Genomic DNA, 26,643 nt, shown 5'->3' on the forward strand with positions numbered 1-26,643 from the left:
CAAAATATGAGTGAATAAAACAACTATGGGATATTTACACATTTACACATTAGAGTTCTACTCAGTCATAAAAAAGGGAGAAAATTTTACCCTTTACAACAGTATGGATGGAACTGAAGAACATTATGCTAAGTGAAATAAACCAGTCAGAGAAAAACAAATACCATGTAATTTCACTCATATGTGGAATCTAATGAGTGAACTAATAAGCAAAACAGCAACAGACTCATAGAGAGCAGAACGACAGCTAGTGGGAGGTGTTTAGGGGGTGAAGGGATTGAGCAAAAGGAAAAAGTACTCATGGACTGGACAACAGTGTGGTGATTACTAGGTAGAAAGAGTATAAGGGGACCAAATGGTAGTGGAAAACATATAGTAAAGTTCATATGCAAATAAAAAAAAAATTTTCAGGTTTCAAATATGTCCCATTGCCTCATGAACTGCTTACTGAGGCTGCCTCAGCTGGTGAAAATGTTTTAGGACTTGGAATCAGAAGACCTGGATTTAAATATTGGATTAATTATATTCTAGCTTACTAGATGGTTTTGCTCTGTGTAAGTTTGTCATCTTCTTTGAGTCTGAATTTTTCCATCTGTACAATGAGAATAATATGCACATGTGGGAAAATTGTGAGGGTAATTTGGGAACCTAAACATATGCAACCTTTACAATAATCATTGTTATTATCCTCTACTATGAAGGGAAAATGGCATTTGAGGGGGTAAGGTCATTTTGGAATTTGATAAATTCTAAAGTTGATAAACTTTAGAAATATTTTTGGTATCTGTGAGGAGACGCAGAAGAAGGGTAAGGTAGGAAGGCCATGTACAACTGTGTACTTCTGAGCTGCAGGAGATCACTCAGCCTGGGAGGCAGGGGAGGTAGCTGAAATACAACTTATACTTGACAAGGGTTGTCTATATCAGCTCAAAGGAACAAATGCCTTTTGTAAAAGGGGTTATTTTATTCTCAGTTGAGAGAGAGAGGGGAGGGCAGTGGGGGGGGGGGAGAATGAGAGAGAGAGAGAAATAATGTGAGACAGAAACACCAATCGGCTGCCTCCTACATGCAACCCAAACTGGGATGAAGCTCAAAACATGGGCTTGTGCTCTGCCTGGGAATCCAACTGGTGGCCCCTCGGTTATGGGATGATGCTCCAACCAACTGAGCCATGCTGACCAGCGTGACTTTTTTCCTTTTTGTAATTTTTCCACTATACAGGGCTTTTGTTTGCATTCACACATCTGGGAGAATCTTTTTGCTCACAGTCTCCCCTGAAAGCAAATCCTGAGACAAGGACTTGGATGCAGATAGTTTATTCAGGAGGAGATATGAGGAGACAATGTGAAAAAAAAGAGTGATACAGGGAGGAAAAAGTTAATAAGTTTGCATCGTCAAACTGGTTTGTACTGTAGACAACTGTAGCTCAATTACACTGTGGAAAATTTGAAGAAATTGTCAAAGAATGGGAGATTGTGGCACTTGTTCATTGATTTCTATCCTCCATTTGTAAGGTTTGCCCCTGGGTCAGCAATTACTCCACATTTAGGGAGAATTCACCTTCTGAGGCAGAAAAGTGGATAGACTTGCCCAATTGTGCTCATGATGTGGGACGTTGGTGCTGTACATGGGACTGTCCATCACATTTGTTCTGAAGTTGGGTGGGCCCAGGGAAGTATTGCAGGGTATGATTGTAGGCTAAGGGTTTTTCCAAGAGTGCACTAGCAGAAGTGTGTTTGAGGAAAGGGCAGGCTAGGGAGACCCCTGTATTTACACAGACTTGGCCAAGAACTGATATTGTTCAGCACTCATTTTCATTTCATTTTATTTCCACTTGGTATCCTCATGCCCATGAATCACAGAGAACTTGGAGTCAACTCCTTCCTTTTTTCCCTTAAATAGCTATCTGAGTAGCCAAGCATATGACTAGACACAGAGGACATTAAAATGATAACTTGGCTATTCACAGATGACGCAGACCTACTGACTCATTAAATTCCTTAGGTGCCACAGCAAAACAAATCTACAAGTGATCATGCTCTTCAAGGGCTCTGAAGTATCTCTCTCTCTCTCTCTCTCTGTGTCTGCCCATCCCTTCCTAATTTTATTAACATACTTTAATGGAAGTGAGATTATGATCTGAATAATTACACTCATTTCTAGCAAACTGCGGTTTTTATTCATTCAAAAATGTCAAATATTTAATAAAGGCTTGCCCCATGTCAAACTCTAGAATACAGAAGTGAAGAAGGATCAAGGTTTCTGTCTTCGTGGAGTTTACATGTTGGTGCAGAATAAATAAGAATGAGAAAACAATAAAGAAAACAAACAGAGTGATGTCATACAGAGTTCTTGGGTGGGGCTCCTACTTAAGATAAGGTGGTCAGGGGAGGCTACTTCAGAGTTGCTTACTGACCTAAGACATGAACCATAAGAACAACCTTCTTAAATAGAGGGAAGTACAAATAAAAAGGCCCTGAGTAGGAAAGAGCAAGAGCATGTTGTTTTAGAGGGTCTAAAAGGAGGCAGTGTGGTTTTAGGGATCATAATACAGTGGTTAATTGGGTGATCTCTGTAGCCAGAATCTACAATTTAATAGGCCTGTGACCTTGGACACATCATTTAACCTTTAGAATCTTCAGTTGCCTCATCTGTAAAGTGGGATAATAGAATTATTACCTCATGTAGATGTTGTAAAGATTAAATAAAATGTTTTATGTGAAATGCCTATTACCATTACCCGCATATGGTAGGAACTCTGCAAATGCCATTGGGTTGGCCAGAACTCCTTCTGCCCACCAAAAAACAAAAAACAAAAAACAAAAAACAAACAAACAGTAAAACCTTAGCTCAAAAAGTAAAATGAAGTATGTCATATGGCAGAACATTCTAAAACAAATCAAAGTTTTAGTTATGGTTTGATCTAGAGATTTACAATGGACTCTGGTCTCATTCCCTTAATTATCTTAGGTCCTTCAGGTAATTCTGTATTTGAGTCTGACTGGCTTCTCACACGATGATGAAGATGGATGGCTGCTTCTGCCAGAGCCTTCTTCTGACCATCCCTGCAGTGTTCCAGGCTTCATACCCATACTCCATTCTATCTATAGAAAGAAACATATGCAAGAACATTTCTTGTTGAAGTTCTTAGAGTCAATCTGATTGGATTGGTTTAGATCACATTGGTTTGGGGACCAATCACTGCAACCAGAAGGTGGAATGCACTCATTGGCTTAATTCAACTCCTGTGCTCCTTGAGTTGGGAATGAAGTCAGATTTTTAAAGATTCTATAAATCTCCAGTGAAAATTGGAAGCTGATGGGAAAGCAGAAGGGAAAATGATGCTGGGGATACAACAGTATGTCCAGAGATGATATTTTTCATTACTATCATTCAATTAGATAATAGAACATTGGGTTAGGATAAATAAGAGACTCATAATTCTGATCTGCTCATGGCTATAAGACTTGCATATTCAATTGACCCTTAGAATATTGATTTCCTCATCTTAAATTTATTTGCTCAAAAAAATTTAAAATTTGTATTATGGGTAAGACATTGATACAGTTGAAATAAGCAGAAATATCTCTTTCCTTATCAAGCTCATGGTTTAGTCTGCTGGGATTTCAATATGAATCTTATAGCCCCATCAGGCAGATGTTCTTAACATCAAGGTGGAATAAAATGTGGTACAGTCGGTTTATTTCATTCTGGTGTCATGTTTCTTCTATTTTACTCTGCATGAGAGCAGAAACTAAAATATAATAGCAAAACTGTAAACAATTTTATTTAAAACCTTCCTTTTTGTTTAACTTTTCAATCTAAGGGAATTGGGCTCCTACCAGAAACTGTTCTTTGCATTTTAATCTGTTTTATGAACAACCAGTGTCTATATGCATTTTGTTATGAAAAATGTTAGGGCATAAAAGTAGAAACAATAGTAGAAGAAAATCTGTCAAAAAGATTAAAAAGTACAGTAACAATTTACAGCACCCCTGAGGGAAAGTATTTGATTTAATAAGGAATCATTCTAATTAACTAACAAAAATCAATCATAGAAAATAAAAATAAGAATGGCTTCCTGAAACTCAAATTTTAAGTTCTTTGTTTTTCTTTTAGAGCTAACATCCCTAGTTGGAGATGTTTCCTGGTTTTGTTGTACAGAAATAATCCTTTTTTTTCCTGTTGAAATGTATTCCTTCCTACAAAAGCTGTGAATGGTAGTTTATTTTGCTGTGAATTCTCAATACAGAGGTTGTTACTGTCACTGTAAAAGAGGATAAGCAATTATAATGATGGAATAAGATGGAATGGCTTCTTTGGCAATGGATATGATTTTTGAGGAAAGACAGATGAATTTCTTCTTCTGACTCATAGAAATGACTAGTCACATCCAGCCTAGTTTTCCTCATCCTTTGTTAGACCATTGACTCACCAATAACAGTATCATGTAGGACACTTCTTCTTCTGAACATTCTCCTTTCTCAAAAATATCAGCTTTATTGAGGAATAACTGACCTATAAATTTGAAAGATAATTAAATATACATGGTGATGATTTGATGTAAGTATACATCCTGAAATTATTACCCCATCTAATTAATAACATACCAATTTCCTCACATATTAATCTTTTTTTTAAAATGTAAAAGTTCTAAAAAAAAGAGATGTAAACTCTCCCTTTCAGTCACATCAAAACTTGACAATGTCACTAAGCCATTTATCAAGAGTTGCCTAGTATTATCAGGAGTAGAGAGTGACCAACCTCTTTTGATTTTTCTAAGAACAAAACTTGCTCATTAGGGCAAATGTTGCCCTTCCTCTGGAAATTCTCTTCCAATGTCAGCAGAGGGTTCTGGGTAAAGTTGACTCCACCCCCAGTTCCAGGCATAGATCTTGTGACTCAAGCCAATGTCAATTGAAGGATTCTTCCCCTTGCCTATTGATTAATTCAAAACTGGGTAAATCACCAAATACATTAATTAAACAAGCAGTTCTCTGAGGTCCTGGGTGAACTATGTGATAAGGTAAATGCATTATGCATAATTACTACATTTCTGGACCTCCTTCCTTCATGGTAGAAATTTTTACACTGGAGAGATTGAAACACAAAATTCTGAACTAATTAAGCATGCTCTTAAATTAAAAGCAGAGAGGTGACCCATTGAGAATAGTTGCTTAACCCCAGATGGAATAATTGCTTCCCTTTTATCTAATAAGTTCTACTCTTCACTTCAGAAGTCCCAGGTATTAGTGTCTTTGAACAATGATTCATTTCAATAGTGTATTATTCTTTTCTTCTACTGAGACTGTTCTGAATGACTTCACTAGATTAATTTCTGCTCTTTATAAATGAGTTCAGATGAGGTTCATGGGCCTTACTGAACTCAGCAGAGGAGGATTCAAGATGTATGAAGTGACCCTGGATAAAGAATAGCGTAGAACCCAATTCTCACTTTCTGGGATTCCATAGCCATGGTTGTATACATTACACCAGTGTGAGTGTAGTGATTAAGGAAGCAGACAGAGTAGATTAGTGGTTAGCCTGTGGGTTTAGGAGCTGTGCTCTTCCATACCTTACTAGAAAGTCACATGCTTTCATTGAGTACTTGAAATGTGGCTACAGGGACTTAAACTTAAGTTTAAATTAAAAATGAATACCCAGTTTAATTATCAGAAATATTTAAGAATGCTTAGAACAATTTGGGCATGGAATCTTCTTCATCAACTCCATGATATCTAAATACAAATTAAGTATCTAAAAGTTTAGCATTCAAGTGGAAATGTGTTCTAAGTGTAAAATGCACACTGGATTTCAAAACTTAATATGATTAAACAAATATTAACTGTGGGGGCGACTTCATCGCGAGTCCCCCTGTTACCAACCAAGGGTCCGAGGGGGGGTAATACTTGGCCCACCAAGGGATGCCAAAAACTGCTTCAGAAAACAGAGGCCCCTCCCAAAGACCGTATACTAATATCTATTGGGCTCTTCTGTCCGCCGCCAATTGGAAAGACATCTCTCAATGCCAGAGATTTGTGAAAAGGAAACAAAATGTTTATGTAATGCTATTCAGGCCTAATGCCTTCCCTAAAATATTAAAGTCTTTAAGGGTATACACCTACACACACACACATACACAGCGCTCCCTTCTCCCACTGTCCCAACTCTGGGTACCGTAAATCGGGAAAAGAGCACACGTCCGTTTTTTTTAGGTTGCTGGCACTGTGAGCTGTGTCACTGTCCAGGCAAGATCTCCAATTAATCCGAAGTCATGTGGCACCTTTCACTGGCAAGAGTTCTTTGTACCAAGTTCCAATCAAAGTCTCTCCTGCTTTCCAGGCCACTCGGCCAAAGGGAGCACCCCAAAGCCGCGTGGGCCTCTTCTACCAAAGCTGCACTCCACCAAAAGCACATCTTTCTTCTTCACCTGGCCAAAGGGATCTCCATTCTGGAAAAGCTGCGTAGTCTTCCCTTTCACCTGGCCAAGAGGGCGTCTGCACTCTGCCGAAACCGTGTGGCTCTCTCTCCTAATAGCTACAGGGGTCTACATCTTTCCAAAAGAGCATGGCTCTCCCCCTCACCTGGCCAATAGGGGGTCCTCACTCTGCTAAAGCCACATGCCTCTCCCACAGGCCCTCTCTCAGAGAAGCAGCCCCAGTTCCAGCCTGGGTAGCCGCCACTCATTTCTCCCTGGCCCAAAACTTGGCCACAGCTATTTAACATATCTATGAAACCAGTTAAAGGTTATAGATATGTTAAATGACCATGCCTGCGGTTAGCTGCAAAACTGTTGCTATGCAAAACAACTCTCAATGGCCCTGCTCCATTTGTCCCTTCCCCCAACTGACGCCTGGGGGGGTGGTGGTGGTGAGGACATCTTAATAATATTTTCTCCAATATTCTTATACACTTTGAGTTATGGACACCATTCCAAATCTTTTTTGGGGGCCCCCCTTGGCTGCACCCTGTATCACACCCAGTTGCCATGGATGAGAATGAATCTTTCGCTTATTCCTAACATGCCTGGGGGCCTGCATGCCCCTGGCCCATCTGGAGGTGAATCTTCTCATTTATTTCTAACATACCTGGGGGCCTGCTTTACTCACAGATGCCCCTGATCCCTCTGGGGGTGACCCTGGCAGCGAAGTGGCTCAAGGCCTCTGGCTTGAAGGTGCCAGATGTGGGGCAACTTTGCTCGAGAGTCTCCCAGACCACCAGGGATGAGAGTCATGGGTCCATTACCATCTTAAAGGGCATGTGTCTGTGGCGTGGCTCCCAAATCTGTTCAGGTCCCTGTTCTGGGTGCCAGATGTGGGGGCGACTTTCTCGAAAGTCCTCCTGGTTGCCACGGATGAAAGTGAATATGGCCGAGACATGATGTGATCTGCTTGGAGAGGAGGGATGGCCATTTTCCCAGAGGGAAAAGGCCATGGCTGATGGCCAGTTTCTCAGGGGAGACAAAGTCCCACAGGAGCCAGTTTCTCCGAGGAGAAAAAGGTCTTGAGTCCTCACCTCCAGGGCTTTTATTGGGTTCTAATACACAGGAATAGATGGTGGCAAGGTTCAAACAGTAGATAACATTTCAAAGAAATCTGAGGGCTTACTATGAGTCAGAGTCTTTCAGGAACAGAGTTTTAGGGTTTTCTGCTCTAACCCTTAACATATGAATGAAAGCACTCTTAGAAGAGCTGATTTCACAGGTTTATCAGCAAGTCTTTATGATGCCAGATTTTTCCCCAGGACAAGCTCTAGCAAGGGAAGGAGCTGCATCTCTCCCCAACAGGTATTCAGGCTTAAGGGGATTAGGGCCAGGAAGCATTTCTCTCAGAGAACATGGGGACTCGGGCTATCTCAAAGCCGGGGTGGGGGGGGCGCGGGGGGGCAGGGGGCAAGACAAGAGTCCATTGCTCTTTCTTTGTTGCAGCAGCCCCCCCCCCACAGTCCTTCCATGAAGGCTTCCCAAATGATTGAGTCTGGCTTAGGTTGCCCCGTGCTTTGAGGGGTCTTACCCATCATTGACTTCCGACCAAGCTTTGGGGGCAGGGAGAGGAAACTGAGTCAGCATTTGCTACCAGAGACAAGCGTTGTCTCCTGTGGCTGGCATTCCAAAGGTCGTCCCTCGCCCTTAGCTACAATTCCTAAAACCAGGCAGAGTGGTCTACAATAATTAACTATTCATTAATAACCATTATATTAATTTTATATTGAAATGATAATATTTTGGATATACTAGGTTAAGCAGAAGTTATTGTTTAAGTTAATCTTATTTCTTTTTGCTTTTTAAATATAGTTACTAGAAATGTTTAAGTTGTATTATATGACTTGCATATATTTCCATTGGAAAGCACTGCTCCATAGTAGAATCATCTAGTTAAAATCTTAGCTCTTATAAGCTGTATGACCTTAGCTCAGCCAGTTAAACTTTCTAGGCTGAGTGAAACTTATGATGGTAATGTTCATCTCCCCCTGTCATTTTTAGAGGATACTATTGTTACCGAACAAAGGGTCCAAGGGGGGGGCAATACTTGGCCCACCAAGGGATGCCAAAAACTGCTACAGAAAACAGGGGCCCCTCCCAAGGACGATACACTAATACCTATAGGGTTCTTCTGTCCGCCGCCAATTGGAAAGACATCTCTCAATGCCAGAGATTTGTGAAAAGGAAACAAAATGTTTATTTAATGCTATTTAGGCCTAATGCCTTCCTTAAAATATTAAAGTCTTTAAGGGTATACACCTACACACACACACACACAGCGCTCCCTTCTCCCACTGTCCCAACTCCGGGTACCGTAAATCAGGAAAAGAGCACACATCCATTTTTCAGGTCGCTGGCACTGTGGGTTGTGTCGTCTGTCTAAGCAGGATCTCCAATTAATCCAAAGTCATGTGGCACCCTTCACTGGCAAGAGTTCTTTCTACCAAGTTCCAATCAAAGTCTCTCCTGGTTTCCAGGCCACTCAGCCAAAGGGAGCACCTCAAAGCCGAGTGGGCTTCTACCAAAGCCGCACTCCACCAAAAGTGCGTCTTTCTTCTTCACCTGGCCGCAGGGATCTCCATTCTGGCAAAGCTGTGTGGTTTTCCCTTTCACCTGGCCAAGAGGGGGGTCTGCACTCTGCTGAAACCGCGTGGCTCTCCCTCCTAATGGCTACAGGGGTCTACATCTTTCCAAAAGAGCGTGGCTCTCCCCCTCACCTGGCCAAGAGGGGGTCCTCACTCTGCTAAAGCCACATGCCTCTCTCGCAGGCCCTCTCTCTGAGAAGCAGCCCCGGTTCCCAGCCTGGGTAGCTATTCACTTCTCCCTGGCCCAAAACTTGGCCACAGCTATTTAACATATCTATGAAACCAGTTAAAGGTTATAGGTATGTTAAATGACCATTCCAGAGGTTAGCTGCAAAACTGTTGCTATGCAAAACAGCTCTCAATGGCCCTGCTCCATTCTTCCCTTCCCCCAACTGACACCTTGGGGGGGGGGGTGAGGACATCCTAATATTTCCTCCAATATTCCTGTACACTTTGAGTTCTGGACACCATTCTAAATCTTTTCTGGGCCCCCCCTTGGCTGCACCCTGTATCACTATAACTTAATGCATGACTTGTGCTTCACACAATGACACATCATAGTATGCAATAAATAATAGCTCTTAACACACTTAATATGTATAAATTATTATTGCTTTGCATATATATTATCTATGCTATAATTTTCATTTGGGAAAATACCAAGAACTTATTGTCACATTTCCTATTGTACTGTAGCCAAATTCCTCTGGCTTGTACTAAAATTAAAGATTGATACAATATTACCTAAAGCAATTAGAAAATCGTGTGATATATTAGAAAGAACTCTGTTTTTGTAGTCAAGGATTATGCTCGTTCATCCCTGATCTGCTGGAGTCTCACAGTGTGACCCCATTCCACTAACTTTGCCTCTGGGTCTCAGTTTCTTCACATATAGTCCCTGATGGTAGAGTAGATAGTATTTCAGCACTCTGTTTCAATATACTACATGGTTTGTAAATTTCCTAGGCTGTTTTAAGTTCCAGCACCATTTTTTATTAACCAGATTTTAATTATGAACTCCATCATCACTTCTTGGGGAAATTGTCTCTGACTTTCCTGATAAAGGCAGTTATAATATACTCTCCCCTTATAATATGCTCTCAACAGGGCTGTGCCTGCCTTCACCAGGTCTTAGCATTGCCTAAATTTACTTGCATGATTCTTTAATTAATATTGGTCACTCATCAGAGTGTAAGATCCATTAAAGTAGGGACCAGTTTGTTTTTGCTTAACATTATATTTCTAATACTCAAAATTTGTTAAATAAATGAATGCAAAGGTATTTCAAACTAATATTGTTATTAGCTTAAAATTATCACTATGAATTTACAATTAACCTTTAAAGCATACATAATCAGGTGAAATAAAAATGAATTTTAGACAATGGATTATGGTAATCTACTAATAAGGCACACATGGACTTGGCCTCACCTGCTGTACTGGGAAGACTTTATGAATAATTCGTATTCACAATGTTTTCTAAGTAATATATGTTGGGAACTGCCCTGCCTGGTTTCAGAAGCTGTAACCCCCCATGGCTAAGGCTGAGTAGAAAGACCTTGGGACCATAAGCCACTAAGGAGACAAAGCTTATCCTCCTGGCAGGCAGGGGCACAGCCTCTGCCCCCTTTACTTCACCCTGCTTGGCCCTAAGCTGATGACTGGTTGACCAATGACAGGTAAGATTCCTCAAGGGAGGGAAAACCCAAGACAGGTGTTGTTATGAAAGGGCCACCAGGGAAGGACTTAGGGTACTATATAAAAGGGGTGATGGACCTTCACCCCTCGGCTTTGTCACAGCCTGAGTCCTCAGTCCACTTTCCTTGGCTGCCAGTTTACATCAGTGTTACACAAACTGCTCTCATTATATTAATAATGGCTGGACTTTTTCTGGAGAGACCTCATATGTAAGATAAAAATGCATCAAAATTATAAGCACAAAATTCAAAATACTAATTACTTCCCAAGGGAGAGGAAGGTACTTAAAACCAGGAAGGATACATGGGTGACTCAACACACACACATATGTATATAATTTTAATTTTTATTTACATCATATATATATATTTTATTTACATCATATATATTTATAATTTTTAACCTGAGTGATCAGCACAGAGAAAGTTGAAATAATTCATTTTTACAGTTATTTACTCAGCCCCTATCATGTTTCAAACTTTTTTTTAGGTCTGCTAATATAGCAGGAAAAAAAAAAACATTCAAAATCCGTAACTCTGTGAAACTAACATTTTAGTTAGGGACAACCACACAATAAGTAAATATACAACTAAATCTATACCTTACATGGTAGTGGTTAGCCTTGTGGAGAAAAATGCAGCAAGATAAGGGGATATGAAATTCTGAGACTGGAGTTGGGAGAGAGACTAATTCATTTAAGGTGGTCAGGAAAGGCTTGTCTGATGAGGAGATATTCTAGAGTGACCTGAGTTTGAGAAATGAGAGAAGGAGTCAAGTAGATATTTAGGGGAGAGGTGTTTCAGGCAAAAGGAGCATCCTGGGCTAGTGCTAGGGAGCTAACACAGGGAGATGGTGGCTGGGCACAGGAGGAGAGGGAAATGTTTGGGAGGTAGGGAAGTGTCTCATGTGGGGCTAAGGTCAGTGTTGGGGATTTGCATTTTATTCTCTGAAACAGGGAGGCTTTGGATAGTGCTACATAGAACAATCCTATTCTTTGTGCTTTTGAGTATGCCTTCAACATTTCAAAACAAGGTTTTAAAGACAGATATAGGCACAGATATTGCAATGTTTTAATATCAGATATTTCTAATTATTTTATTAGAATTATTATTTCTATGATAAGAGGGGCTTGGGGCAACTTTAGGATAAATTTATTCAATGTAGGGTGAAAGGACCCAAGAAAGGGAGTATGTGTGCATGTGTGTGTCTCTGTGTAGGGAGTGGTTGTTGAAAACAAACTGTATTTTCTCAATTTGAGGATCAGATAATGGTACACAAACAATGCACAGGAATGTATAGGGCGACCTGATCACCATGCAGTGGGCTGTGCAAATCTAGGGAAACCAGCAGGTGTTCTCAACAAAGACAGAAAAAAATAACTCAGGTCAACTGCAAACAAGAAGGCAAACTCCTGATTCTGTCTTGTTTTGAAGCTTCCATTGTAAATGGCTCCTGTTTCTTGTGTTTTAGTTCAAACTACATTAGTGGAAGAAGAACAGAAATTTTAATGCATTTGAATTTAAGATGACTATTCTCAAGAGGGATTCCAGTAAATTTACTTTTTACAGCCTGAACCATATCCAGGCCATATGCTTTGGGCCCAGCACGCTGCTCTGAAAAATTTCAATGGTTTGTGCTTTCTACATGAGGCTCATATGAAATGCATTGCCTTTGTTATATTCCCAGCTCCTTCTCAGGGGAAGAGAATTCTTACTGCCAAATGCTGAACTACTTATTTTTTTTGACTTTTTCAAAAAACAAACACAAGTATATTGATGCAGAGGGGAAAAATCCATGAGGAATGAAAGCATTGTTGCCTCCTACCCAATATATACCATCTTCAATCTTTGTTTAAATAGACTCAAGGAAATTAGAAATGCTCACTTCTGAGATGTTTACCTTTTGTTTCTTTATGTTTCATCTTTTGCCATCAACTACAGTAGAGGAAAGCAGTGACCAAGCTTCCAGAGTGTGAAGAATCCATTTAAAACCAATATTTCTGTTCATGGCTGTAGGAAGAAAAAAGGTCAATTAATTATTTCATTTTAATGCCAGCCTGCCCATTTTGATAAAACTGTAAGTCCACAGAGAAATCTGGCTTGCTTTTTAGGTGATGAATGTCTACGATTGAATCTTAGTTTTGATAATCAAACTAAGTAAGTGTTTGTGTTGAATCCTGTACATTAAAGGACAAATGATCTTTGACATGGCAAAAAATCTAAAAAGAAAAAAGAGAAATACAGTTGGTAAAGAAATGCACCTGACTATTCCTTGGGAGAGAATGATATTATATTTTACATGTATTTCTAAACTTTTCTATAGAATAATAATGGCAAATAATAATGACCCAGTGCTTACTGTGTGCTTGGCATGTGTAATATGATTAAGGTCTATACTTCTCAAACTTTAATGTGCATGCAGTCACCTGAGGATGTTAATAAAATGGCATTTCATAATTCTGGTCTGGTGTGGCGCTCAAGATTCTGTATTTCTAACAAGCTCTCAGATAATGCTGATGTGCTGGGCTTCTATCTACAACTTACTTAGCAAGTCATTTTATTTTTTTAGATTTTTATATGTTAAGTATATTTTATTGATTATGCTATTTTATTTTTCCCAATTTTTTCTCCCTTTTATCCTCCCTCTGCCTTGCACCCTCCCATCCTCCAGCATCCCCCACTTAGTTCATGTCCATGGGTTGTACATATTAAGTTCTTTGAATTCTCTGTTTTCTATACTATTCTTAACCTCTCCCCATCTATTTCATGCCCACCAATTATGCTTCTTATTCCTGTACCTTTTCCCCCTATTCTTTCCCTCCCCTTCCCCAATGAAAACCTTCCATGTGGTCTCCATTTCTGTGATTCTGTTCCTGTTCTAGTTGTTTGCTTAGTTTTTGTTTTCATATTTTTTTAGGTTAAATTGTTGATAGTTGTGAATTTGTTGTCATTATACTGTTCATAGTTTTTGATCTTCTATTTCTTAGATAAGTCCCTTTAACAGTTCATATAATAAAAACTTGGTAATGATGAACTCCTTGAACTTGACCTTATCTGGGAAGCACTTTATCTGCCCTTCCATTCTAAATGAAAGTTTTGCTGGATAGAATAATCTTGGATGTAGGTTGTTTCATGACTTCAAATACTTCTTCCCAGCTCCTTCTTGCCTATACGGTTTCTTTTGAGAAATCAGGTGATAGTCTTATGGGAACTCCTTTGTAGGTAACTTCTGTTACCTACCTACAAAGGTAGGTAGAAGTCTGTGTCCTCCTCTCTTGCTGCTTTTAAGATTCTCTCTTTATCTTTAACCTTGGGTAACCTAATGATGATATGCCTTGGTGTGTCTGTGTCCTCCTCTCTTGCTGCTTTTAAGATTCTCTCTTTATCTTTAACCTTGGGTAACCTAATGATGATATGCCTTGGTGTGTTGGATCCTCTTTGGGTCCAACGTCTTTGGGACTCTCTGGGCTCCCTTGACTTCCTGGAAGTCTATATCCTTTGCCAGATTGAGGAAGCTTCCCTTCATTATTTGTTCAAATATGTTTTCAACTTCTTGCTGTTGTTCTTCTCCTTCTGGCACTCCTATAATTCAGATATTGGAATGTTAAAATTGTCCCAGAGATTCCTAAGCCTTTCCTCATTTTTTTGAATTCTTGTTTCTTCATTCTCTTCTGGTTGGATGTTTATTTTTTCCTTTCATTCCAAATTGCTGCTTTGAGTCTTGGTTTCCTTCCCATCACTGTTGGTTCCCTGAATATTTTGCTTTATTTCACTTTGGGTATCCTTCATTTGTTCCTTCATTTTGCAACTGAGCTCAATCAGTTTGTTTGAGCATCCTGATTACCAGTGTTTTGAACTCTGCATCAGATAGGTTATCTACCTCCTTGTTGCTTAGATTTTTTTCTGAGGTCTTGCTGTGTTCTTTCATTTGGGTCATATTTCTTTGTCTTGGTGCACCTGTTATGTTGTAAGGGGGCAGAGCCTTAGGTACTGGCCAAGGCAGGGCAACCCTCTTTATTGCGTTGTGGTGCTGTATGTGTAGGAGGGGTCAGAGAGGGAACAATAAGATTCCCTTGCTCCACTCTAGCCCCACTTTCCAATGTACTCTGTCATATAATACTGAGAATTTCTCTTGCTCTGGCAGCTCCTGTGGTAGTTTATAGCTAGTCTGAGTCTTTAGTTTTCTGTTTAGCCAGCCCCACCTTGCTTACTCAGTCCATTGCCATCCCTCAGGTCCTCTAGGCCAACCTTGCCTCACTCACATGGTCCATCATCGCCTCGCTCCCTCCATCCTCCATCTTGCTGCGGGGTCCTCTCCACCTGCCTGTTTGCCCATCTCTGTCTCTCCTATTGGTCTGGTGAATGTTTCTTTAATTCCTTATTTGTTGCAGTTCCATTCAGTTTGATTTTCTGGTACTTCTGGTTGTTTATTGTTTTTAGATCAGTTGTTATTTTTCTTTTGGTTGTGCGAGGAAGCAAAGGATTTCTACCTATACCTCCATGTTGGCTGGAACTCTCTGGTACTCTTGTTATCATCCCCATTTACAATTAAGGAAAATGAGGTATGAGGGTGTAAATTAACTTTCCCAAGTCCCACAGTTGGTAAGTGGCTGGACAAAGACTTGCACTCAGGCAGTCTGTCTTCAGTTACCCTGTTCTTAACTTCCCCACCCCATTACTTTTTTCCCAGAAAATAGCCCTATATTGATAAGGCTAAAAACTTGAGTAAGAAAATGTTACCTAACTAGTTTGATATAATGTGTGTTTGGAGATTGAATGGCTTTGATTTTGGAAAGAAACACAACAGACTGAGTATATGAAACTAATGAGAATTCTTACCTATCATATAATTATTTTTGGAAGTTACACTCTGAATAACCAACTTTGCATTGAACAGTTTTCCTTGTACAAGAAGAATCTTCTTTGAATACATTCTCTTGTTATTTTAACATTTCCAGCTGCAGTTCTCCCCTTTATCCTTTAACTGAATAATGTTTGAGACAATGACCAGGAGTCTGTCACTAGTGAAGTTGAGCCTTATTTAAATGCAAGCATCTTGTCCTAAACAACCCTGTAATTACCCTGTGCTGCTTTTGTCTGCTTGCTGCCTAATGTACATACTGGGGAGGATGGGGCATTGATGGTAGTTTGGAGACTCTTCTTTTCAAGTGGATACATGGATATTTGGGGAAGCTTTTATCTCTAGAAATCAGTTTTATTTTTTTGTTTACTAGAAAATTGTCAAAGGGAATATGACTTTTGGTTGAACTCATTCATTTCCTTATTCAATGAACATTAATTTATCAATAACCAAAGGCCTGTCTGGAGTAGGTTTTAAGTATACAATAGAAAGAAACATAGTGTTTTCTCCAGAAGCTAATAATCTAGGGTGGGCTGAAAGTAAAGGATTTATATTCTCATTGTGTGACTGTGTTAACCACCTTGTGTAGCAGGAGAACTGAAGGAATTTGGACCAGCTGGATTTCTCACTCTGGCCCCACCACTCAGCATGGACCAGTGCTATGACCCCCTGAATATGGTCTAGCCCTGCGGCTGAAGGGCAGAGGTCTTCAGGCCCCTGAAACTTGGATTAAATCCCTGCTCCTCCCTGTCTCAGCTGTGTTCTCCCAGACAGTTTACTTAGTCTTTCTTGGTTTCTCACGTATGCAATGGGGGTGGGGGGGGGGCAGATAAAAGGCCTTTTCTCATAGGGTTGTTGTGAGAACTCAAGATACAACTTTTATCAGAGCATGTTTCACATGATGGATGCTTCATTCGTGCTCAGGATGATTATTTGTTTGGGGAATGTTTGTGTGTGTTTCTCCCCTCTGCAAAGGAGACCCCTTCCACTTATAGCATCCTCAGATTCTGAAAGGTCAACAAGGTCTGCCATTCACAAACTGGTCAGGGGCCTTTTAGACCCTGTGGTGGCCGTGTGTATGAAAAAGCCCTAAACCTTGAATGCCATTTGGGTGGAAACACTGCTGACTCCACAGGAGGAAATATGAATAATTATTTTAACATTTTAAGAAAATAAGCAAGTATCTCCACTAATAGCTAAATAGTGAAGGAACAACTTCTTGCTAAAGCTTTATTGATCTGAGACATTTTCCAGTTTTTCCTCTCACATGGTAGAATATGTTGAATGGGTTGGTGCAGCTTTATTTTACCCAGTTGAAAAAAGAGTTTTCTGAGTTTTGCCCAACAGTCAACCCTGGTGTTTTTATTTGTGGTATTCTCTGCCACACGCCTGACTGACACCAAACACAGGAGCTGTGATTAATTTTGTGCTTGTCTTGAAGAGTGATTTAGAAAAATTGAGGTTCTTCAGATTCTCAAGAGCCATTTCCTTCTGAAATGAGTGCAGTTTGAGTCTGCACAGAGTAGAGCAATTGGAAAGTAATAGAGAACCTTAAGTTATTTTAAAGGGCCACATTTTGCAAACCTTTAGTGTTTGGAAACTGGTGAGCATTAGTAAATGCCAATCTGGACCACTGCAAAAATACGATTGCTGCGCTTAATAGCTAGAATCTTAAGAATGTTACTGCCTGCCTTCTGCCCTCATTTTCCAATGGTTTCAGTTGGGACCATTAACAGTTTGCCAAGGAATAAAGTGCAGTTTGCTGGGGTAGAGTGTACATCGGCTACTAAAAATTCAACTCACCATGCCTTGCCTCGTGTGTCTCAGTTGGTTGGAGTGTCATCCAGTAACTGAAAGGTTTCAGGTTTGATCCCTGGTCTGGGTGCATATAGGAGGCAACCAACCCATGCTTCTCTTCACATTGATGTTTCTCTCTCTCTCCCTTCCTCTTACCCTTTCTCTCTCTCTCTAAAAGCAATGAAAAAAAATATCATCAGGTGAGCATAAAAAAATTCAACTCACCAGCCCATTTTTCTATTCTTGGTATTATTTCCAGTGATTTTAAAGGGCCAGACACCTACAAATAACCTTGCTTTCTCCTTCCTCCTTCTTCCCAGACCCTCAAGACTGGGTCTGAGCTCTGAAAAGGAGGGAGGATTTGCCCCCTCCAACTCTCAGTCCCAAGGGAGGATTCATCTCCTGAGACTTAAGGCTACAACTCTGCTTCTCCTATACTCTTGCAGTATGCTGACTGAGTGGAGTGGCTGATGGAGAAAATACCAACTGAGGAAAATGCAAAACCACAGAAACAATGTCAAATTTCTAAAAACAAAGTCTGGAGCCTTTCTCACACTTTTTATTCTTGTAAAGAAATAATGTTCCTCTGTCTAAAATCTTCAACCTGACCATCTTCAAGTAAACTTCTCTCCTCCTTCAAGACCAATGCAAATGCCACCTGTACCAGAAGTTTCCCTGACAGCTGCACGGAACTTCAATATGCTTGAAGCAGTGGGCTCATGTACCATCTGACTTCCTCACCAGCAACTAATCTTCTTCAGGGCAGAGCTATGCCTTGTGCTACTTTTTATCTCCAAATTTATTGAAGAGAGATTGTGAAATGACACTCAGTACATCCCTGCTTCATGCCTGGGGAGGAGGTACAGGCACTCTCTTCCTCTACAGGGACAGGAAGCATAAACCCCTCAGGTATTGGGTACTAAGGATTTCTTAATGCATCTCTTGCTCTATTTCTTTTGTCATTGGTAAGTATATTCTGGATTCATTTTTTTTATATCAGAGTGGTCATATCTGACTCATGCAACATGGGAGATGGGCAAACTTACATTTCTAATCTTTTATTTGATTCCAAGTATTTAGGTGTTTTAAAACACAGCTGGGATTTCTTTTCATCAGATATGATAAAACATGCAGTCACGACAGTCACAAGGGGAAAAGTGTTCATGCTCACAGATGCCTAGAAACAGGAAGCATATCACTGCATGAAGGTCAATGAGGAGGCAGAGAGAGTGAGTGGGAAACTCAGCAAGAGCCTTTATTGTGGCTTCTACAGAAAGGAAACTTCATCACAGGGTAAACAGGTTTGGAATTGGCCAGTTTGTATTTCAGCTGACACTGAGGCATATGGGTATTCTAGTCATGAGATGATTCGCTTAGAGTATAAGAGCTTGACAAAGAAGGTAGTGGGGAAATAGGCCTCTGGGTTTACATATGAAGGGTGCCCTCCTTGGAGATTTTTTCTCTCAAGGAATTGGTTAACTCTGAGAGGGGCAGTCCTTCAAGTGTCAGCTAGGCCCAAGATGTCAAAGCATCAGAATAAAAAGACATGCATTGACAGTTGGAGCTAATGACACTTTGGCTTGAAAAGGAAAACAATGAAAGGAGAAAAAACAAAAGCAGCAAGAAAAGAAATTTTTCAAGAGGAAAATGAAAGGTAGAGGAAATGAAGGAACTGGGCACGCATATGCTCAGAATATATTTGATAGACAAATAAATAAATAATGGTATGTCAGTCAATCTATGTAATCCAGCTATTATCTTCCCATCTAATCATACTACTTTTAATATAAGCACAAATTTCTGTATTAGAACCAAAAGGGATGTTTGCAATTTGTCTCAATTTTTTTAAATTAAAAAAATATAGTTAAGATAGGGAAATGGAGGGAGAAAGAGAGGGAGAGAAACATTGATTAGCTGTCTCCTACACACTCCCAACTGGGGACCTGGTCTACAGTCCAGGCATTTGCCCTAACAGGGAGTTGAAACAGCAACTTCTCAGTTTGCAGGATGACACCCAATGCACTGAGCCATACCAGTCAAGGCTAAGTCTTAATTTTAGAGCTTGTGTGCATTGTCTGTTTCACCTTCACTGAGCAGATAGATGGATGTATTTTCCATAGCCCTAAAATTACAGCTTGTAAGTAGACTGCCTAGTTAGTCTACTTGGAGGGTGCTTTATGTACATTCACTTCAAGGACTGTTCCATGAGTCACTTAATCACCAAACAGTACTTTCTTGTTTTAAGAATGACGTTTTTGATTCCAGGCAAAACCTCAGGAAAAACACTGCTTAGGTTGTCATTCTGATTTCCACATCAACCAATGAGTATGTCCAGGGATGCCTTTTTAAAAAAGAAAACAAAAATACCCCATTTTTCAAAGCAGACAAATGATTTAAACAAGGATTTGCCTCTGAGTTGCTTAACAAATAAACACCTCCAGTAAATGGAAGCATTTTTTAAAACAGAAACATTATAAATCAGCTTGTCAGAGAGGGTGATATAGAAATCTGTGAGTTAGGGGTTAGAAGAGAGCAGAGACTGACAGATCCTCCCGTGATCAATCAGAAATAATAAGAACAAACATAACTGGCCTCTGGGGAAATAAGATAAACTTAAAAAAATATGATCTGCATTCAACTTTTCAAGACTGTCTCTGAAAAGTGGGGTTCTCCAACATGATGTTGAAGGTTAAACAATTCTGCATTCAGTAACTGAAAACTCAAATTTTCAGTCATTAGAAAGAATACAAATAACTTCTATGATTGACAGTCAATCTGTCCTAAGTATATAGTTGGGTGACCCAGCTGAGCACCACAGGGTTTATGGGCTGACACCTTCTCCTTTTCCTGCAGGTGTTGACTTGCAGAAGTAGACATGTGTAGTGCATTGATCGCAAAAATGTACTAAATTCTTCATACCTTGTATCCCCATCCATTGCATGATCAATAGCTGTCAATGACTGGCTCTGGCAAATAGAATGTGGTGGAAGAGAGACAGTGTATACTCCAAGTTTTGGCTTTAAGAGGCCTGTGTTCTTCTGCTTTCCTTCTCATGTACCTATGAGAACAAATCCAGTGAGGTTGTAGGATGTTTAGATGCATAGTCACTCCATTGTTCTAGTCAACATCCAGTCATTATCAACTAGCCAGGAAGACAGTGCCTGCAGATACATATGTGAGCCCAACTAGAGTTAGCTGAGCCTGGTCCATATCAGCAGTGCTACCTGGTTGACCAGCACAACACAGGAGTAACTTAATGTTTATTACATGCCATTGAGATTTTATGGTTGCTTGTTATGCAATAGATAACTGGTGCCGGATGCACAAAAGCTTTGGTATTTGGCAGAAAGAATAGAGATTGTGCATTCCAGGTCTTATTCATTTTATTGGCCTAGAAATCTCTCTAATTTTTCTACTACTCTTCATTACCACTACCATTCATTTAGTCTGTCATCTTCATCTATCAAAACTTTCATACTGTGTAATACCACTCTGCACTTCCCTCCAGGTATTGGTATGATTTGCCCCAGTTCTAGAAGATTCTGAACCAAAATTTGTTGGAAAAGAAAGAGAATACATGAACATTTATTGAGTATTTTCTTTATTCCAGTCATTTAATTAAACTTATAAGTAAGGTTAATCACAAACATAACCATAATCATAATAAAATAGCAAAGAGTGCTTATTTTTTTTAAGATTTTATTTATTTAGAGAGGAAGGGAAGGAGAGAAGGAGAGAAATATCAACGTATGGTTGCCTCTCGTGAGTCCCCTGCTGGGAACTGGCCTGCAACCCAGGCATGTGCCCTGACTGGGAATCGAACCGCGATCATGTGGTTCGAAGGCCCGTGCTCAATCCACTGAGCTACACCAGCCAGGGCACAAAGAGTGCTTATTGAGAACTTCTATGTGCCAGGCCTTGAGTTAAGAATTTACATGCTTTATTTAATTCTTCATAAAACCCCTAAGAGGTTGGTGTTATCAGTGTTCTCATGACACAAACAAAGAAAGGAGACATTCTGTGTTACCTGGCCTAGATCATACAGCAGGTAAAGGGGGAACCAGTCCATATATATATTTCCCATAGATCTCATTGGATGATCTATGGGAAAGCTCCTGGCCCCAAGATGGCCTCACTCCTTATTTGATTTTTGTAGAAACTAAAGATCAATTTAGGTATGTGGCTGCATGCTCACGTATCCAGAAACCCAGGATTTTCCTCAAAAAAAAAAAAAGTGCATATGCATTGGAGGAAGAGAGGGAGAGGGAAAGACTGGGAGAAAAGAAATGGCATTTCCCAGATATGGAGGGAAACCTGGGCAGAGTAGGTAAGCCTTTATATTTTCTGTAGCTTAAAAAAAGTGTAAAGTAATTAAAGCAAAACTACTAGCAAAACTCCCGAGATAGATACTCTACACTCTCTCAGCAAACTCCACTTCTTTTCAGACTGAGCAGCTTTGTGTTGGGGAGCCTGAAAACACAGTTTCGTTTTATTTGGCCTGATACAGCAGTGAAGATTCCTAACTTTGCTTTCACCACCAGTGCTCTACAGTGGCACACCTGTGTTCCTCTGAGCCTTGTTTTCTCTGTCCTCAGGTTGTTACCCCAAATGTGAGCGTCTTAGGAGAGCAGGTTTCCCTTGCTTGATGTGGTAAGTAGGTTAGCAGGGGAACAGCCATGACAAATGAAGTGCCACAAAGCACTCTAGTCATGGAAGGTGAAAACTGCTTGCCTTCACCATAGACACCACTTTTTTCTCATACCCCATGTTCAATCCATCTGTAAACCCTATTGGCTCCACCTTTATAATATATACAGAATGTGACCACTGGACTATTTCATTTTGTCTGGGTGGCTACATCACCTACAGACAGCTCCCCTGCCCTAAAAGCACAGGCAGAGTGGTGCTGTTATAATATGAGACCATGTCATCCTTCTATTCATTCTTCTAAACCCACCCACAGCTCCCAGCTCATTCTTAGAAAAACTGATTTTTTTCTAGGGCCCCACAAGGCCCTACAAGGTGTAACTAGCCCTCCCCTCACTCATTCCATGCCAGTCACACTGACCTTCTTGCTGTTTCTACAATATGCCCAGCCTACTCCCACCTCAGGGTACTCTCATTTGTGTCCTCCTAGATATCTTCAAGGTCCCTCCCTCACTTCCTTCAAGTCTTTGCTCTATGTGACCTTTGCTATAATCCGTATATGTAAACCAATGTCATCTTTGCTTGGGCCATCACATTTAGACATTGTAACCTACTTCTATCCTTCCTACTGTCCCTGCTTTTTTTCTTGCTTTATAGAACTCTCACCTTTTAAAATAATATACAACTTATTATTTATTGATCAATTTATCTTCTCCTGTACAGACCATAGGTTTATGAGAAAGTATTGCCTCTGGTTTACTTGACATTGTTTGACACATACTATGTTTTCAATGAATTTATGTTGAATACTGTTGGGAACTGCTCTGCCTGGTTTCAAGAGTTGTAACTGCCCCCCCCCCCCCCCCCCCCCCCCCCCCCCCCCCCCCCCCCCCGCCCCNCCCCCCCCCGCAACCCATGGCTAAGGCTGAGTGAGCAACCTCCGGAATGCAAGCCACTAAGGGGACAAATCTTGTCCCCTGCCCCCAATGCTTGGTTGGTTAGTCTATGATGGATACAACACCTCAGAGGGGGGGCAACTTTTAAGCCAGACATGATCACTTGGGAGACCATCATGGAAGGACTCAGGGGGGCTGCAACAAAGAGGGAGTGCTGGACCCTCACCCCCTGGCTATTCTGACATAGCCTGAGTTCCCATTTCTGTCTGGGAGAAGCACTTCCTGGCCCTAATCCACTTAAGCCTAAAAACCTGTGATGGGGAAGGCAGTGCAGCCCTTTGCTGGCTAGAGTGGGATTTGGGGTGATCAGGCCTAAGAAAGAATATGTAAAATATGGTGAGACCTGCTTTGTTTAGAAGGCTCTCATTTAAATGATAAGGATCCAAGAAGAAGTTTGTTCCTCAAAGTTTTATGGCTCTTTAGCTATCTGACCCTGACTGAGAATAAGCCCTCATAGTTCTTTGAACGCTATCTATTGTTAGATCCTTACCTGTATTCTTGTGCAAATGAACCCAATAAAAGCCCCTTGAGGAAGGGGCTCTTGATTCTTCTCCTTTGAGGAATCGGCCACCTTTCCTCCCCAAGCAGATAGAATCTTTGAAGTTTCACTTTCATCCCTGGCAGATGGGGACTTTGTGGGCAAAGTTGCCCCCACAAAATACATGGATGAACTTTAAAAGAATGTAATTTGGTGTGGTATTTAAGAACACGGACCATGGAATCCTGGTTGGGTTGTTCAGTTCGTTGGAACATCATCCCGATACACAAAAGTTGCAGGTTTGATCCCTGGTCAGGGCACATACAAGACTAAAGCAATGAATGTATGGATGAGTGGAGCAACAAATTGATCTCTCTCTCTCCCCCCACCCCCTTACTCTCTCTAAAAATTAATCAGTTAAAAAAAGGAAGAACATGAACCATGAAGTCAGACTGCCTGGGTGAAAATTTCTTCAATGCAACTTAACAGTCTTAGGATACTTCACTTTTATTTATTTATTTTTAAAGTATATTTGTATATTTCATTGATTATGCTATTACAATTCTCCCAATTTTCCCCTTTTATTGCCCCTCTGCCCTGCAACACCAACCCTCCAGCATTCCACCCCCACCCCCCCTAGTTCATGTCCATGGGTTATACATGTAAGTTTTTTGAATTCCCTGTTTCCATACAATTTTTCACCTTTCCTAGCCTATTTTATGCCTACCAATTATACTTCTTCTTTACTGTGCCTTTCCCCTACTATTCCTCTTCTTTCTCTCCCCACTGAAAACCCTCCATGTGATGTCCATTTCTCTGATTCTGTTCATATTCTAGTGGTTTTCTTAGTTTTTGTTTTTGTTGTTTTTCTTTTTCTTTTGTTAATTTGTTGATAGTTCTGAGTTTGTTGTTTTATTGTTTATAGTTTTTGATCTTCTTCAATTTCTTAGATAAGTCCCTTTAACATTTCATGTAATAAGGATTTGGTGATGATGAACTCCTTGAACTTGACCTTATCTGGGAAGCACTTTATCTGCCCTTCCATTCTAAACCATAGCTTTGCTGGATAGAGTAATCTTGGATGTAAGTTCTTGTCTTTCATGACTTCAAGTACTTCTTTCCAGCCCCTTCTTGCCTGTAAGGTTTCTTTTGAGAAATCAGCTGATAGTAGGTAGGTAACAGAAGTAGGTGTCCTTCTCTCTTGCTGCTTTTAAGAATCTCTCTTTGTCTTTAATGTGCCTTGATGTGTCTCTTTGTCTCTTTGTGCCTTGATGTGTTGGTCCTTTTTGGGTCCAACTTCTTTGGGACTCTCTGGGTTTCCTGGAATTCCTAGAAGTCTATTTCCTTTGCCAGACTGGGGAAGTTTCCCTTTACTATTTGTTCAAATATGTTTTCAACTTCTTGCTGTTCTTTTTTTTTCCTGGAACCCCTATAATTTAGATATTTGAAATGTTTGAAGTTGTCCCAGAGATTCCTAAGTCTTTCCTAATTTTTTGAATTCTTGTTCCTTCATTTTCTTCTGGTTAGATGTTTATTTTTTCCTTTTGTTCCAGATTGTTGCTTTGAGTTCTGGTTTTCTCCCTGTCACTGTTGGTTCCCTGAATATTTTACTTTATTTCACTTTGGGTATCTTTCATTTGTTCCTTCATTTTGCAACTGAGCTCAATCAGTTGTTTGAGCATCCTGATTACCAGTGTCTTGAACCCTGCATCAGACAGGTTGTCTATCTCCTTGTCACTTAGATTTTTTTTTCTGAGGTCTTGCTGTATTCTTTCATTTGGGTCATATTTCTTTGTCTCGGCACACCTGTTAAGTTATAAGGTGGTGGGGCCTTAGGTATTCACCTGGGTAAGGCAACCATCTTTGCTGCACTGTAGCACTGTCTGTGTGAGAGAGGCCAGAGAGGAAATAATGCAGCTGACCTGCTCAGCTCTAGCCCCTTTCCAGTGAACCCTCATGTGAGACTGGGAGTTTCTCCCACCTTGGCAACCCCTGCCATGGTCCACACCTGAGTATCAGTTTCCCATTCAATCAGCCCTACACCACACAGTCTGCTCCCTTGCCTTGGGTTCTCTCAGCCACACCTCGCCTCACAACTCAGTCTGGTCTGCCTATTTGCAGTGGATCCTTTCATCCAGTCCAACCCACAAGTTCTGCTGCCCTGCCTCAGGTTCTCTCCATCAGCCCATCTTACTAGTCTGGTTGGTTTCATTGACCATTTCTTTAATTCCTTGGTTGTTGGAGTTCCATGCAGTTTGATATTCTGGTTGTTTATTGATTTTAGATTGGTTATTATCCTCCTTTTGGTTGTGCGAGGAATCGAAGGGTTTCTACCTACACCTCTATCTTGGTCAGAACTCTAGGGGCACTTTACTTTTGTAAGGCCCAGTTTCTTCACCTGCAAATTGGGTATGATAATAGAATACACTCAGGAGGGTGTACATACAGAATACTAGCCCAGTGTCCAGCATACATTGAAGTCTAAACATATATCATTATTATACAATTTAAAAATCAGTATGCAAGTTCTTTTTTTGGTTTCTTTGGAGATACAGTGATTTCAGAAGAAAAATAAGGCTTGGGGGTAGGGTATTAGTATCCAATGAATACTTCAGCTCATTAAATCCTCACAGCAATCCTAGGAAACCATGTTGTTTTCTTTACTTAAAAGATGAGGCCATGCTTCCTTAGACAAGTTGGGTAGGTAACATATCCAAGGTCACAAAAGAGGCAGAGCTGGGATTCACCTCCAGGTTGGTTCTACCCTATTGGCCTTACTCTTGCTTCCAGGACACTTTCCTTCTCTTTGCTCCAGAAGTAGTAACTTCTAGACCTTCACATTCCCTGAACACTTCTGCTTTTCCCCAGCTCTGAGAGTTTATTTTCTTTCTGTCTATACTTTCCTTTCCCTCCACTTGTGCCCCTTAATTTATTGCCTATCTTTTCAGGTCCTGCTCAAATGCTACCTTCTTTCTTTAGCTCTTCTGAAAGTCTTCAGATTTAACCTCTTCCTCTGCTCTGCTTAAGACACTCACTTTCTTTCCCATGTCTTTTAGTTACTCTGTACCATCTACTTCCTATGTAAGACTGAGTTCTCCTTGAGTTCACACCCTGCACAAGGTTCAACTCTGTGTCACCATG

At 40.5% G+C, this 26,643-nt stretch overlaps 1 long non-coding RNA gene across 1 annotated transcript; it reads right to left on the reverse strand.

Moving 5' to 3' along the window:
- Window positions 1-7,076: 7,076 nt before the first annotated feature.
- Window positions 7,077-22,178, reverse strand: LOC118983663 (uncharacterized). Its single transcript, XR_005065756.1, has 3 exons — window positions 22,168-22,178; window positions 18,292-18,298; window positions 7,077-7,138 (listed from the first exon to the last, which is right to left on the reverse strand). It is a non-coding gene; the product is annotated as an uncharacterized LOC118983663 (long non-coding RNA).
- Between the last annotated feature and the right edge of the window lie 4,465 nt (window positions 22,179-26,643).

The sequence above is a fragment of the Sturnira hondurensis genome, unplaced genomic scaffold, assembly GCF_014824575.4.
Source record: "Sturnira hondurensis isolate 20B ecotype Veracruz unplaced genomic scaffold, ASM1482457v3 Scaffold0002840, whole genome shotgun sequence".
Taxonomy (NCBI): domain Eukaryota; kingdom Metazoa; phylum Chordata; class Mammalia; order Chiroptera; family Phyllostomidae; genus Sturnira; species Sturnira hondurensis.